At 45.7% G+C, this 12,480-nt stretch overlaps 1 long non-coding RNA gene across 1 annotated transcript; it reads left to right on the forward strand.

Annotated features, from left to right (window-relative positions):
- The first annotated feature begins 5,549 nt into the window (after positions 1 to 5,549).
- LOC147007459 (uncharacterized) lies at positions 5,550 to 9,386 on the forward strand. The gene is made up of 2 exons (XR_015054169.1): positions 5,550 to 6,037; positions 8,118 to 9,386. It is a non-coding gene; the product is annotated as an uncharacterized LOC147007459 (long non-coding RNA).
- The last annotated feature ends 3,094 nt before the right edge of the window (positions 9,387 to 12,480 follow it).

The following is a 12,480-nucleotide window of genomic DNA, read 5'->3' on the forward strand; positions in this document are numbered from 1 at the left end:
CCCAGTGAAGTTGTCATACAGGTAAATAATCTTCTCTGATTGTACTTTTCACCTTTTCCGGATCGCGCGATTTGCAATCAGCGCTTATCGTCCGCAGTCAGAGAGCAGGTGCTGCCACCTGGATGTCGTCAGGAGAGGTGGGCTGCAGGCATGCTGTCTTGGAGCCGCCATTTTGTAATCTTTTCGCGAACTTCTCGCGGAGTTTGTCTCTCCGATTTTGAGTTAATTTCTCGTGTTCGTCGTCGTGATCGTTGACCTATGTGCTAAAATATGTTCATGTTATCATGCTGAATGGTCCAGCTTCATGTACTTTTTCCGCACTTTCTCCGCTCATCTCACCTGTTCATTAATTACGTCGTAGAGTTTGCCGAGAAAATTAGTAATCAAACTTTATGTGCGTTTTCAGGTGATGGTGACAAAAGTAGGCCATGGCTTCTTCTGAAGAGAGTACATCTTGCTTCTTTAACTGGTCTAATGCCTCCAAGAAGCTGATAACTGCCGGTAGAACGAGAATAGAAACAATCATCAGAAGTAGAATATCTAGAGGTGATGTACGTCTTCGAGTCCAAGGGGCAGTCTCTGATTTGCCTGGCAACAGACACTCACCCACCTGGCCTCCTGAACATCGTCAAAGGTCTTCATGCGACAGACAAGGTAAACGTTGATGATTCTCTCAAGATTGGACGAGAACAGATGGCGGAATTTGAATCTGGATGGCCAACAAACTTCAACAAGACACTCACCAAGAAAGTGATCCTGATGACTTCGACCAAAAAGAGCATCAAGTTGGATGGAAGGCCATTATATGATACCGAATTGATCTACACCCGAGTCATATGTCTCCAACAATACAGGGATATTGCCATCAAGGATGTCCTCTCTTTCGAACTGTCCCCTGTCCCAGCCTCCTTGTTTGATGAGAGCGGTGCGATGCGGGCTCAGTCGAAAGCAATCCTGAATAACAAGACAAAGAGAGAGGGGGAACAAATGGGTCCTTCCCAGAGAAAGATGCACCAACAAAGCTGTCTAGTCCCAAATGTCTACACTGGACTCGGAAAAGGGAACGTCCTCACGGTGCAGACAACACTTTCACGTTCGAAGTTCACATCAATGAAGATCACATTTCCATTGGGATGAGCAAGGACGATGAACTAAGAGGTCCTGAAGAAGCCTCAGCCTTGTTACGGGATATTTAGCCATTACAATCGAGTGCTTTCACACCAAACAGCCGGCTTTACGTCCCTTCACAGGGAAGGCCGTGCTCTCTGCTGCAACACCATGACCTTACAACAACAATCCAAGAGGCAAGGTTTGTGGTCGGCATCTCTTGATTCAAGGATGGAATCCAAACGAGACAAATATTCGTAGACGAGTTCACTCGGACATTGATATTCCTGACAATCCGTATCGGACGATCACGATGTGAAAATGTCTCATGACATCCTCTCCTCTTGTTAACGAGCCCATGCTTTGTAATCATGGCTGTTCTCATCAATTTGATATTTCACCCGACCCGAGTCTCCCGAGAAACCACGACCACTTCTCCTTCCCACTCACCTTGTGAGATCGATTTTCAATCCGGTGCGTGGAACGCACTTCGTACACCGGTCCCTGACTATTTCCGGTGTACACAGTCGGTCTTGTCCTCCTTACAGGAGAGTAAAGCCAAACTGCCTGTTTCCACCACGACGGCGATCGATTCACTGCGTGTCACCACCGTTATGACGTAGTTGCCATGGCAAAAAACAACAACATGCCAAGCCACGCCCCTTGTATTGTTGTCATGGCAAAAACCATGCCAAGCCACGCCCCTTGTATTGTTGCCATAGCAAAATAAAGCTTTGTAAAATGCTTCCCATTGTTAACCAGACTCACAGGCGTTCAACTTAAAGGTCCCCTGACATGCAAAACTTTCTGGTTATTTATACATTAACTTGACCTTCCTCGTGAAGAAATCACCCATGTTTTTTTTTAAATCAAAAATGGGATAATTCGAGCAATATTTCGATCATTTCTGGTGCCTTTCACAACTTGCTATGCCCCGCCCCGCAAAAAAGTTGACTTCAGCGAATCGCAGCGTTGACGTCACAAACAGTAACTCGCACAGAGTGGATTGACTCGAGATCTCTAGAGTCTAGACTCTAGACTCGTCCGATAAATCCGTCGTCCGTCCGACTTGGGTGATAAATCTGATGTGCTGTAGCTTTCTTTTATTCTTCTCTTTTCTTCATTGTTTTCCACTGGTGCGACATGACGACAGGAGGAATAAAATAAATAAAAATGCAACAGAACGTCAGATTTATTGGACTACTCCAGACAATTGTGTCGCAAGGTGTGTTCTGCACACAAGTTTTCATCGTATCCGGACAGCGAGATTGCTTCGTTTTATGCGCGGAGAGATATGGCCGATGACATGCGCCGGCCTTGTTTGTGATTAATTTGTCGTGGAGAAACATGTCCGCTGCGCTGGTTACGTCACCTCACTAAAATATTTCTGATATCGAGCAGTATGCAAGTCGAATTTACATTATTGAATTACAAATAGGATTTAGTCGAACCAGTTGTTATTGCAAAGTCTTCCTTCGATGTCCTCCCGATCATCATGAACGCCGGGAATTTCATCGCCATTTCCCTCTGCTTGTCCTGCTTCGGGCTCAAACTGCTAAGGCCGTATTCCATTTCCAGCTACCTGAACTTCACCTCCCACGACTACGTTATCCGACAATTCTCCACGTGATTCAGACCAAAATCCTTCATTTCTCTCACACTCACCGTCGTTACCAGACAAATCAAAGTCCATGCCATCCATTATTCAAAACCAAATGTTCGATTTTTTAAAAGCAGAAATGAACTTGAGTCGACCAATCGAATGTGGAAACACACAGCGAGCCAATAGAATCACGTAGACCACCAACCCGAGTAATTAACGTGCAGCCTTTGACATACTGTACGTGACGTCATGTGGGTTACGCCCCTTTCAGGAGAATTTTTCGGGGCGTTCCCGAAGACGTTTGTTTTTTTAATTTTACATTTTACAGAATGAGTATTGTGAAAAAACATTGTCAGATCTGAAATCACGAAGAAAATCTCCTCAAGGGCATATTCTTCTTCTTCTTCTTTCGGCTGCTCCTGTTCGGGGTCGCCACAGCGGATCATCTGTATGATCCGCATCATGATTTGGCACATGTTTTACGCCAGATGCCCTTCCTGACGCAACCCTGGTCGCCTCTTACGACACAGGGATATGGAACACCTATTTTAACCGGGGTATACACCGGCCCAGTGCACTGGTACTCATTTCGCCGACCTCGGAAGGATGACAGGCTGAGTCAACCCCCTGGTGTATTAATTCAGTGGCCCAACGGGGCTTGAACTCGGGACCTTTTGGATCCCAAGCCGCTGCCCTAACCACTGCGCCAACACCAGGCTCCTATTCCTCAAGGGTATATATATATATATATATATATATATATATATATATATATATATATATATATATATATATATATATATATATATATACATATGCAATTTGAGTACTTTTGCGTGTCATGGGACCTTTAACTACAAGTTCCAGTGTCCACTGACTAATTATTCCGTTTAACTGGAGGTCACGTGGTTTCCTGAATGGGGAGCGCGCCCTCGGCAGAGCACCAATCTTATCCTGATTGGATCTTAATTCGGGCGGCCGAGCGTTTTAACCGCCGGTGCTTGTGGACTGTTATTGGTCAATTTGTGCGGTAATTTCCTCCCAGTCTATATAGGTTCGGACAATGCAGAATCAATGGAAGGAAAGGACAAGCACGGACACGTTGGAACATAAACAAAGGAACTTATTAATAAGAAGACAAATAAATAAAAAGAACTTCTTGTTCTTGTGAGGTAAAAATAAATTAATTCAAAGCTCTCAAAATATTCGCAAACAAATAATTAATCAATCAGGTCAAACAATTAAAATGATCAAAAGAAAATAAATAATGAATTCGGCACCGACAGAAAAAGAGACAAAGAGCAGATGCTTATATCTATTCCTTACTTAACAATTAAACATAGACAATGGGGTACCCAGCAGATCATTCAGGGAGGTGATGGGGGGGGGGAGAAGTTGTCTCGCTCGCCAAATAGAAGTCGAACATCAAATAAAAACGTCCTGAGATGTGTGAACGTTCCTTGTCCATTGCCAGTGCCCAGGTACCGGGGACGCCAAGAGCAGCTCTGGAGCAAAAGGAGCATTAATGGTCCGAGCGTCACCCAAGGCCAGGAGCCACCAGGAACCACAACCGACACACAGCTGTTAGGCATTGTGAAACGCTGAGGGACTGTGAAACGCTGAGGCACTGTGAGGCACTGTGAGACGCTGAGGCACTGTGAGGAACTGAAGTGCTGTGAAACGCTGAGGAACTGTGAAACGCTGAGGCACTGTGAGGAACTGTGAAACGCTGAGGCACTGTGAAACGCTGAGGAACTGTGAAACGCTGAGGCACTGTGAGGCACTGTGAAACGCTGAGGCACTGTGAGGCACTGAAGTGCTGTGAAACGCTGAGGCACTGTGAAACGCTGAGGCACTGTGAGGAACTGTGAGATGCTGAGGCTGTAACCAACCCACTTTTTTTTCGTTTTTTTCCCTGTTTTTCGGCGCACTGCGATGGTTCTTTCTGCGCCCGACGATGACGTCATGACGAGGCAATGACGTCATGCATTGCCCAGATATGGAATTTGGAAGCAACAGTGTACAAAAACAAAAACACATACTGTATAGTTGTCGAGATCAGGGTCTGCAATCAAGCAATGACTACACCAATCGTCGTAGAGAAGAGGTTTAATGCGCATCAAAAGTGTATACACGAGAGTAGAAAGGCACAGAATACCTACAGTATACCAGCCCAGTCAAAACTCTCGCCCCCAAGCAGTTTGGTTTACTTTATATATACTTTTCCTGCTCATCTGTTTTCTTTGAAAGTAAAAACACCCCAGCAAATATTCTCTCCTGGCCTGACAAAGCATTTATCTTTTCACAAGCAAGAAGATCTGTTATTGATCAGGCAGATCTTTATCACAATATATGTATTATCGTCTCATTCTACTACAAGATGTTCCCTTTTGAACTATACCAAAACAGTGCTGATTTATGACTGGGCTTCTCCGAGCCCAAGGCTCAAGGAATGTTGTTACAAGGGCCAACAAGAAAGGCAGATGTTCAGCTGCACGACAAAGAGACAGAGACAGAGACAGAGAAAGAGACACAGACAGAGAGAGAGTGAGAGTGAGAGTGAGAGAGAGAGAGAGAGAGAGAGAGAGAGAGAGAGAGAGAGAGAGAGAGAGAGAGAGAGAGAGAGAGAGAGAGAGAGAGAGAGATAGAGATAGAGAGATATAGCCGACTGGCTTTGATTACCAACAGTCAAAAATGGTAGCTTACTGAGAGCATTTTAAATGCTTTGGCTTCCTCAATTAAATGCTACATTCAATTTTAAGAAAAGGTAATCCTATTAAAATGGCTGCTTTCATCTTGGGAGCTGTTCAACAACTCCACATAGGTATATACACTTTGGATTCAGACCAGGTTTTTATAGGATGGGAGATGTAGAGGTGTGACGTTTGTCTCTCCTCCTGCCCTATGACGTCATAATTATGATTGAAAAAAAATTCTACAGGGGGAGGCACTCCGACGGTAATATTTCGTGTCAATCGGACCAACGGTTGCCGAGAAAATGAATATTAAAAATCGAGACACGTACGCGTACGTACATAACCGGATGTCTAACCGTGCTTTTCGCTTCGTGAATGAAGGGTAAACTACACAAAACAAGTGCTGCCGATGATGTGCGATGCCTGATTGCTCTTCTTCTTGTTTGACAATTTATCTGTTTCCCTTCTCCCCGTCACGTGTCCCCGATGGAGGATCGATGGGCTGGGGCTCACCTGGTGCTGACACACGTGGAGTCCGCCATTTTGGGTAAAACTAAAACCGTGCTGGGAAGGGTGTGTGTGGGTTTCACAAGGTCCAACGAAGCCCTCTCACAGGTATCAAGGTATCCAGGTGCGTGTGTTCGTGTCTGTTTGTATTTTATAATTAGTAACATTAACAACATCCTGTAAATGTTCATATAATCCTTCGGAATGGCCGTTAATGTTCAATAAATGTTTATAATTGTGAGGGACGGATGAAAAACACGCCGGGTACCAACGTTTCGGCAGTTCGGCCTTCGTTGGACCACCAGAGGGTTGTGATGGTGGACAGAGGGGCGACGTGTGTCTCAAGGGATGGTCCAGAGGTTCGATTCCCGACCCGACGATACACCGGAGAGACGGACTCCTCGCACGACGATGTATTTCAAAGTGCTCCGGCCCTCTGAGGGTCCCGAAGCCGGCTACTCGGTCTGAGAGCAACGGTTGGTGGATGTTAAAGATCACGTGGTGTATTTTGTAAAGAGTAGGCTAGCTATCACCGGCACTCTGAACAAATTACAAATTCTTCTTCAAATCACCTTCATTTGAACGTCAGGCCTGGCCAGCCGGTTCGTGAGAGGTTTGTGCCAAACCTCTCCCATGGCCACTCCCACAATAAGGTGGGAATAACTGTGACTGCAGTAGTTGTAGTCGTCGTAGTAGTAGTTACGGTGGTGGTGGTAGTAGTAGTCGTGGTAGTTGTAGTCCTGACGGTTTATAGACATTGTCGGGTAGGATGGGGTGAAAGTCCGAAGGCCCTTAGTCAAGGATCAGGGGTGAAGGATCAAAGGTAGTTGGATCAATGATGAGGGATTGAGACTCAGAAGAGGTGAGTTCCGAATTAAATCTCTTCTTCTTCTTCTTTCGGATGCAGCACAACACTGTGGGGAAACATCATAGGCTGAGAGTGTGGCCATGGTGCCGGCGATAACTCGCCTACTCTTACCGAAGGACAGCGTGGGATCTTTAACATCCACAACTAATTCCGGCAGATGGAAGGCCCAGTTTAACGTTCATCCGAGAGATGGAATCACCCTACCTGTGAAACACCTGGATGACAGTTTATAGCTGGGTCGGAATTCCAACCCAGGCTGGACAGCTTCGACGAGTTCGGGTTAGGGTTTGGGTTGGGGTTAGGGTTCGTGTGCGTTCCTCTTGGCCATCAAGACAGCTGAAATAAGGAGTGAGTAATTATTTGGTGGAGTTAAGCAGATTAAGGAATGTGACGTCAGAGGGACGGGGATGTGTTTTGTTGACGTGAAGAAAGAGAAAGTAGGGTTAAAATAAATAAACAAAAAACAGAAAAAGGCGGAGGACAATGGGAGGGGTCAATGTGAGGAGTCAATGAGAGGGGTCAATGTGAGGAGTCAATGGGAGGGGTCAATGGGAGAGTCAATGCGAGGAGTCAATGGAAGGGGTCAATGGGAGAGTCAATGGGAGGAGTCAATGGGAGAGTCAATGGGAGGGGTCAATGTGAGGAGTCAATGCGAGGGCTCAATGTGAGGAGTCAATGCGAGGGGTCAATGGGATGGGTCAATTTGAGGGGTCAATGGGAGAGTCAATGCGAGGAGTCAATGGAAGGGGTCAATGGGAGAGTCAATGGGAGGAGTCAATGTGAGGAGTCAATGGGAGAGTCAATGTGAGGAGTCAATGGGAGGGGTCAATGGGAGAGTCAATGGGAGGGGTCAATTTGAGGAGTCAATGGGAGGGGTCAATGTGAGAAGTCAATGTGAGGAGTCAATGGGAGGGGTCAATGTGAGGAGTCAATGTGAGGGGTCAATGGGAGAGTCAATGGGAGAGTCAATGGGAGAGTCAATGTGAGGAGTCAATGTGATGACTTCAATCACATCAATTATAACTGGGAGACAATGTGTATCGTCTTACGTAATGTCATATCGTCTTACGTCAATGTGAGAATCACATCAGTTATAACTGACAATGAGGAGTCAATGTATCGTCTTACGTCATGCATCCATCATCACATCAGTTACAACTGACAATGTGTATCGTCTTTTGTCATGTATCAATCATCATATCAGTTATAACTCACTGTGTATCGTCTGACTTCATGCATCCATCATCACATCAGTTATAACTGACAATGTGTATCGTCTTATGTAATGTATCAATCATCACATCAGTTATAACTGACAGTGTGTATCGTTTCGCAGGTGGAGGAAGCCTGGTTCGTCCTTTATCAGCTGTTCGGCTCTTCATTCATCAGCTTCATCAGCTGGCTCTTCAATCAAGGTGATGGCATCGGGCCGCCGTGTTTCGTCATCCTCCATCACAGATCCACTCTTGCAGTTCGAAGAGCCAACCTCGGTGGACCAAAATTATGAGGATCGCCTCCGAAGTAACATGGATCGCATCCGAGAAAATACGGATCGCCTCTGTTGTAGTATGAATCGCATCCGAGAGAGTACGGATTTCCACCGAGAGAGTATGGATTCCCACCGAAGTAATGTGGATTGTTTCCGAGATGTCTTCTGTCCAACGCGCATTGTGGATACAATCCGCTCGCGGGTATCAGGGGAGAGACATCATCCCGGATCACATCTCGATCGGGGTCCGAGAGACGTGATGCTTCGAGAATTGAGACCGCAAATACCAGTTCAATATCGATGCACTCTCATGAGCCCGAGGGGACAACTGTATCAGAGTGGTGTGAGAACTCAGCACGACCCTCCATCTGTGTTATTTACGTGAGCCCCGTCTCGACCCTCTCCGAGGACAAGGGGTGAGACAACCCATGGTGCTCCTGAACCAACTGCCACAATAATACCGAGTCGATCTCAACGCTCTGCAAACCCGACAGGCATGACACGTTACACAATTCCTCAATCTTCCTTCCCTCTGACATCCCTTCCTCGAAAAGCTCCATCTTCCCACAAGAAATAAGGAGGTCCTCTCTTTCCTTGAGAGCAGCAGCGTCTCCGGGGGTACGTCCACTCGTCTCAACGAATCTAATTTCAACCCACCCAGGAAGAAGAGATCCACCTCTCGTCACATTTTTAGAATTAGTCGAGTTGGTAATATGGGGGATAGGTTAGAATAGTTATTTCATCGTGATGTCTGTCCACATTAGCGTAAGTCTGGTGTAATCCTTGTAATTTACAAAAGGATTTCGTCCCTCTCTCCCAAGCGTCTGTGCCTCAGCCTACCCCCAATGACCTACTGAGCACAAAGAGAGGCACAAAGAGAGAGCAATTGTTGTGAGGTGGACCAGGTACGCGAGCGGAGCATGTGCATCACAGGTTTTCTTTTGTCTCGTCCCTCCCCTTCTGAGCCCCGTCACCCCCTCTCTTCCAAACTGATGGAATAAATCATTTGTGTGTTTAGACTGTCGTGGCTTTCGGGCACGCTGGGTATAATTTTTTTTGTGGATTGTTCTCACCCCTTTTCCTCCTTTGTGAATAAATCCACTCTTTTTGATGAAATCTTGTGTGGTCGTCGGGAGTGGCTGCATCACGCTCAATAAGTTGGTTTATTAACCAGGAAGATGGACACATCGTCTTCCCGCATAGATACCTTGAGTGTGGAAAGTCCAGGAACATGGTACCATCCCAGCCTCGGCTGGATGTTGGCAAGCTCAGGGATGAGAGAGTAGCTGAGGAGTTTGCGAACAAGCTGAGTGAGGATTTCGCGGGGCCTGAATACTTTGCGGAATCTTGAAGAGATGTGGAGTGCCTTCAAGACCATCTTCCTTGATGTTGCCGGTGGATGTCTTGGAACTCAACGAAGGGCGAATAAGAATTTTGTCTCCCACAGGAAACTGGTTTCTATTGACCAGTCACTGGGCCAGGCTGAATGGCAGAGCTGAGCTGTTTAGGGAGCTGAGGCGTAAAACTGTACGTGCGCTAAGGGTGGACAAGGAGGCCAATGTGCGAGGAATCTGTGAGGGGGTCGAGCATCACCTGTGGGCAAGTGATTCTCGTCCTGCTTACAGGGGAATTCGCGCATTGCGTTCCACCAAGCTGGTCTCTCGGTGTAATGCAGTTAGAGTGGAGGGTGGAAGGCTCATGACAGAGGAGTCCGAAGTGAAGGCCCGCTGGGCCGGTTACTTTGAGCGGTTGTACCAGGCTAATCCACCAGCTGTTGAGTTGGATGTCAGGGTGTTACAATCCCTGTTGCTGACCCTCCAATCAACTGTGGTCCACCTTCGCTTTTAGAAACACAGGCTGTGGTGAACCGGTTGGAATGGAATAAACCTCCAGGGATCTGTGGCATCCATGCTGAACTTCTCAAGGCTGGTGGAAATGCTGCACTCGTGTCATTGCATGCAGTTTGGTGCTCTGCCTGGAACACAGGCATCATCCCAACTAACTGGAAGAGGGGCCTTGTTGTCCCTCTCTGGAAAGGGAAGGGTGATCGCCAGGACTGCAACATATACCGAGGGGGGACGCTGCTCTCAGTGCAATTTTTTGGGGGTCATGTGACAAATTGATCCTTCTATTTTATCCCGGCTAAATGATAAACTTCCCATGTCATGAACTCTAGTATATGAGCCCCTAAGAACCATACCTGGCCATCCCACCTTTTTTGTGAAATTGAGTTATGAACCTCTTCAGGTGCACAAAACTGATACCTTTCAGGGCCAAAATGGGCCAACCCATCAGAATATATTATGATTAGGATATAAGCAAAAACCCTCCCTGGCTCTGTTAATATGCATCTGACTTGCCAGAGCCTGAATGGGCCATCCCACATTTTCCCCATGATTCTATATAAACATGGTGGCCAGACATCTGACAGATGCTGAGTATTTTATCCTTAGGTATTTTTTATTGTCATGAGCTCATTGTGACACAGGAGACTGAGAACTTTGAGTCCCTTTTTCTCAAAAGTACACCAAGATGGGATGGCCCGGTATGGTTCTTAGGGGCTCATATATATATACATATATATATATATATATATTTGATGTGATTTGTTTCCAGGGAAGTCTTTCATCGACTGCATTATAGATGAGATCGAAGGAAAACATAATTTAGTCATTGTGATTTTCATGATTTGTTTTTCGAGACAAATCAGTCCTGAGACCTCTAATTATTATGAGACCTCTATATTCATTAACTTCCTTCCATCCATAAAGTGCTGCTTCATCAGGATGAAGATAACCACACCTGTTTGGTTAAGTTTTAAAAAGGGGACAATGGGTGTTTTGGGCTGACAGAATGGCCCACAGGTAGGCACACTCACTTTTAAGCTGTCTAGCCAAGCTTTGAATCCATACCCAGCTATAAACTGTCATCCCAATGTTTACGTAAACACACACGTCCCATCTACTGGGATTAGTTGGTGGACGTTAAAGATCCCACGGTGTCCTTCTTGAAGAGTAGGTGAGCTATCGCTAGCACCAGGAACAAATTACAAATTCCTGATAGAATCAGCAGAGGGTACTGCATCAGTGGCACAGCTGTACCCCCAGCCAATGATGCTACACAGACAGTAGAAGAAGAAGACGAAGCTGTGTCTTGAGCTTGCTTTACCAAAGCTCGTGTTTTGTACCCAAGTTGATGACGTGTTATGATGGGGGTTTTGGGTGCTCCACGAATGTGTGTAGAGGAGGTTGGAGTGATGAGGATAAACCACCTGATCCACACACTTGTGGGGGGTAATTCACGAGTCTATGGATACGATAACACTGGTAGTTTGACTTTGAGAGTGTTGTGATTTTCCACTCTCATCAACAGTGTGGGTATTCCACATTCTAGTCCTCACTGAGTGACTCCAAGATTTTGAGAGATCAAGAGGTGAGGAACAGATTATAAACTCCAACTTTCATGGCCATGACGTTCACCATGGATCTCCTGGGGGTCAACATTAACAACAGTGATTGGGAGGTGAAAGGTTAAACAAAGGTCATCAAAAACCACTTGGGTTATTCGAAGGACAGCATCCAGGAATTATACTTTTCTGATCGAACAAGTGTGTTCTCATAACTACACATTGAGACCAATTTACCTGAATTTGTGTCAGAGTTTAAACACCTGTGTTAAATAATTTAATAAAACATAAATCCCTGGAGAGTGAGATTAAAATTCAGTCTATACCTTCATCAATCAATCTGAAATTGCAAAATCTAGTTATCACCTTTACTCATACTGTTTATCGATACACATTTCAATTCCCTAATTACTCCCAACCCCTTGTTTGTTGTTGTTGGTTGTTGTTGTTGTTGCTTTAACTAAAAATTATATTGCAGTATCCACATAAAACTGTTATTTCCGACCTTCATGCCTTCTTTTCCATCTGGACCTGGCAGTCCCAGCTCACCCGGTGGGCCAGGAGGGCCAGGGTGACCCCGCTCTCCCATGGGTCCCGTCTGGCCTGTTGAACCCCAAAAAGCAATGAGAAAAAACAAAACTTACAAAAAATACAATTACAACTCTAAAACTGTCATTTAATTAACATAATGATAACACTGATCACAAATAACACCTGTGATCAAGTCCAATTATATTGTCACTTCAACACTTCACTCCAACAATTATACACATGCGTACACAATGACCCGCACACACACAGTTG

Source organism: Eptatretus burgeri, unplaced genomic scaffold (genome assembly GCF_056783735.1).
Source record: "Eptatretus burgeri isolate ZD-2024b unplaced genomic scaffold, Ebu_testis_v1 Ebu_testis_scaffold_157, whole genome shotgun sequence".
In the NCBI taxonomy this organism is placed as follows: domain Eukaryota; kingdom Metazoa; phylum Chordata; class Myxini; order Myxiniformes; family Myxinidae; genus Eptatretus; species Eptatretus burgeri.